Source organism: Chrysochloris asiatica, unplaced genomic scaffold (assembly GCF_000296735.1).
Source record: "Chrysochloris asiatica unplaced genomic scaffold, ChrAsi1.0 scaffold00172, whole genome shotgun sequence".
Lineage (NCBI taxonomy): Eukaryota > Metazoa > Chordata > Mammalia > Afrosoricida > Chrysochloridae > Chrysochloris > Chrysochloris asiatica.
The window spans coordinates 3,721,227-3,725,833 of NW_006408690.1; positions in this window are offsets into that span (position 1 = coordinate 3,721,227).

The following is a 4,607-nucleotide window of genomic DNA, read 5'->3' on the forward strand; positions in this document are numbered from 1 at the left end:
GGCTTAGCTCACCACTTCATTGCTGTTTTTCCCTCACTTCCCCTTATCGGTGTCGAGCGTGGTCACCAATCACAGCGTGTATTCCCGTTGAGTCTTAGTCTTGGAAGGGGGTTTGCACTGAGGGGACCCGACCACTTGCCTTGATGTTTCCTGGGCAAGTATGTTGCTTGTTCTTGTAGTAATAGTCGGTCTGCCTATATTGTTTTATATTTTTCCTGTAGGTCTTTCTTACAAGAAGCATCTTCTGTTCTTCTAGCCACTCCAGGTTGGTCTGCTTGTCCTTTCAAGCAGGAATCTCCCATCTCTGGAGATCTGGATGTGGTTCAGGCTTCCACCTATAGTCTTATGTATTGCAGAGGCTCTGCAGGAAGCCTCCTTCACTGGGCACGTTGTAGCCCCATTTTAGGTATTCCAATCAGTTACAGGCAGAAGACGGACTTAAAAGCGTTCTATGGTGATGCTTTTTGCTATTCCTTTGTCTACCCCTCCAGTGTCTATTTTATAATATATGCAAGGAAAACCAAGATTCAAAAGATAGCCACATTCCAACCATGGCTTTTTTCCACATTCTAACCATGGCTCGATCTCAGTATCCCAGAACTCTGTTGTTCTCAAGATGTGCATATATCATTATTTACCTCTGTCTCACTTAGCCCCTTGATACCTTTTCCACATTCCAACCATGGCTCGATCTCAGTATCCCAGAACTCTGTTGTTCTCAAGATGTGCATATATCATTATTTACCTCTGTCTCACTTAGCCCCTTGATACCTGTCTAATTGTTCTCCCATCTGCTTTGTTCTTCCATTCCCCTCTCCCTACTCATATATTGTCCCCTCCCTCTCACCCAAACCATCCTGTGTCTAATCCCTGCTCTGAGCACCTTTGATTTTACAAGAGATAAAAGGAAAAAGAAGAGAATAGACAGAGAGGACCCCACTACCACCAAGAAAGAAGGGCTAGCAGCACAGTCTGTACTTTGAACCTGGGGTCTCTGTATTGCAAAACTCCGAAGTCCAAGGGACAATTGATAGGAACACACAGGCACTTTTTCAAGGAATGCCAAGCACACAGATGTTTAACAAAGACAAGAACCACTTCCCTGAGGCAATATAGAGAAAAAAAGAAAGAAAAAAGCCTTTTCCTAGAGCTGGTGCACTGAATTCTGACTTCTAAACTGTGTGAGAATGAATTCCTGTTGATTTTAAACCACCCACTTGTGCTTTTTACGTTATAATAACCAAGGTAGTTAACACACATGTTTTACAGAATAAACAGGACAGGGATGAGTAGAATAGCATATATCTTCATCAGCCAAAGTTCTCCAAAGTTAGCCTTCAGTCCCAAGGTATGATTTTTATTTTATTTTTATTCCATCCAAGTGTGCCCCATATAGCACCATGGAAGAAGAAGCCCAGAGCTTCTCTCTCCCAGAGTTAATATATGAATAGCACAGCCATGTCTAAGTGCCAAATAGCATGTACAGAGATCAAGAAGCAGGAGACGGGTAATAAAAATAGACGGTTTGCTGTGGGGAATGGACATGATTCATTTCCCTGTTCAGGGTGGGTGACCAACTTCAAATGGCTATTCCAGATATTTACTGGCATCTGGAGTATTCTTTTTTCCTCGACACCACTAAACTAAGAGTTCAGGGTTTCCTCAAAGGGTTCTCATCCATCTTCTCCCAAGACAAGTGTTCATTTTGTGTTCATTGTTGTTAAGTGCCGTCAAGTGAGTTCTGACTCTTAGTGACCCTGTATAGGGCTTCCAAGGAGCTGCTGGTGGGTTTGAACTGCCCACTGTGTGGTTAGCAGTCCAGTGCTTGTCATAAAATGCCATTAGGGACTATTATGTCCATTAGTATCTAAAAAGATGGTGAGAAAGAGAAATTTGCAATTGACTCCCTGTACCGGGCTTAATTTTTTTTGTTTTAAGTGCACCCAACTCATCTCTAGTTTGTGAAATTCTGTAATGGGCTCTGGGTTAACTGATTTCTCATAAGATGAACTTTATCTTTGATTAATTGGTTGCTGCTATTCAGATTCTAAATTATATATACCAGGGGGCCTCAGAAAGTTTGTGAAAATATTGCATCATCTTTTAAATCCATCTTTCTACAAGCTTTTTGAAGCTCCTGATATTGTATAATTCTATTTTTTAATGAAAGTCCTGATTTAACCTCAGGGGCAGAGTTTCACCAGGCTTTAATGAATCTCTTTCACAATGTTGGGAGATTTCAGATTTAACTGTAAGGCTATAAGAGGTTGATGGTGGACTTATTGGAAGCAGGGCAGATAGAGAAGAGGTTAAATTGAATTCTCTTCACATTTAAGGACTTCCTTTAGATATTAATTTCATTCTCGTTAAATTCCTTACTCACCACACTTGTACAATTAAAAGCAACAGGTTCCACTAATTATGTGATAAGGATGATGTAATGCAACTGGGTGACTGTGTGCTTGCTCTCCCCTAGGAAGGATGCAGTATTTCTGGGTTTTGTTTACTTGACACTTCTAATGGTGTTTTAAAGTTGAATGTATGTACCAAGAGCAAATTCCATCTTTCAGAGAGTTAAAATAAAAAAATGGATTATTTCATGTTATCAAAAATTATAAAAATCTCTCAGCTCTTTCCCATTTTCCAGACCCTTCTGCTTATATTTTTCCTCCAATCTTTAAATATTTTATAGTAAACACATAGGTAACAAAACATTTGCCATTTCAACAATCTTCCAATGTTGTTGTAATGTGCCCTGGAGTCTGTTCTGACTCATAGCGACCCTGTACAGGGTTTCCGAGGCTGTAAATCTTTACGGGAGCAGAAAGCCTCATCTTTCTCCCGCGGGAACAGCTGGTAGTTTCCAACTGCTAACCTTGTGGTTCGCATCCCGATTCGTAACCACTACGCTACCATAGCTTCCAATGTTAGGTGACATTAATTATTTTAGTCATGTTATGCAACAGAATCTCAGTGTATCCTGAACATCATACTTCTCTTTGGATAATGTCCTGGTGAAACTACCAAATGATCAAATAAATCAAAGTGGGTATGTTTCTGTATTTGAGTAGATGAGTGTCTGTGTTTAAACAGGAATGGTTTACCAAGCACAAAAGTATAAATCACCTGAACTCTAGGGGAAATAGGTATGCAGGCAGTCTTTCTGATATTTCCTTGTCTTGGTGAAGAACTGTGAGTATTAAGTGGATGACGGTACTTCACAGCAACAAATTTTACTTAAATGTGCCTATACTTCATGTTTCTTCGTCTCTTCTATTCTGCAGAAATGATTGTTGGCTCTCACATCAAATTTCACCACTATTCACAGTCCTATAGTGTGTTAACCACCACTCGTCTATCAGTTTGCTGTACTGTGGTGGCAACACTTGTGAGTTGCTGTGATTCTGGAAGCTATGCCACCGGTGTTTTAAATACTTGCAGGGTCACCCATGGTGGACAGATTTCAGCTGAGCTTCCAGAAAAAGACAGACTACAAAGAAAGAGAGACAGACTACTTTAGAATATTTAGTCATTGAAAACCTTGTGAATAACAGTGGAATGCTATCAGCACCAGATCACTGAATATTGAAACATGATGAAGAGCACCAGAATATTATTATATACAGTGCTGGAAGATGAGCCCCTCAGGTTCGAAGGCACTCAAAATGTGACTGGGGCACAGCATTTACTGATGCGGGACAACTCAAAAAGAGAAACAGCATTAGTCAGCTGAAATGGACTGGGATTGGACACTGCCTGTCCATTTCAGCTCACTAATACCTAGGATATAGATATCTATGCATTCTACTTCATTTTTGACAGTTTACAAATTTTCCTAGATTCATACTTTGTACAGTCCATTAATGGAAGTTTACAGCTGTTTCTTCTCATTTTGAGTTGTAACCCATCAGCGAATGAAGGTCCTGAAAGCTTTACCTCATTTGTATCATCAGAGTCAACTCTACTTTCAGTAGGCAGCTCTCCCCCAGTCGTATTTCAAGTGTCTTCAACATTGCATAGAATGTTTCACGTGCAAAGCAAATTGTGCTGTTTGTTTGTTGGGTTGTGTGCTCTACGTACGCCTATGAGGTCAAGTTGTTGTGTTTTTTAGTTCCTTGGCGTCTTTTTTGAGTTTATTTTTAGTTGTTCTGTCCATATCAAAAGTGGCATATTAAAATCGCTGTCCTGGTATGGCGCTGTAGGGTAAGCACTATACTGCTCACCTCAAGGTTGGTGATTAAAATCCAGTAGTCACTCCATGGAAGCCCTATACAGGGTTGTTCTAAGTTGGAACCAACTCAATGGCACTTAACAACAAAACAACTATTATTGTAGAGCTGTCTATTTCTTTCTTAGTTTCTACTAAAGTTTAATTAATGTATTTTGATTTTTTTTTCATTGGGGGCATAGATATTTACTATGGTTATATCTTCTTGCTCGATTGATCCCTTCATTGTAATATAATATCCTACTTTGTCTCTTATGTAGGGTTTTGATGTAAAGTCTATTTTATCAGAGATTACCCTTGCCACTCCTACTCATCTTTGATTACCATTAGCTTGATATATTTTCTCCATCTTTTGTTTTTAGTTTATTTCTGTCTTTGT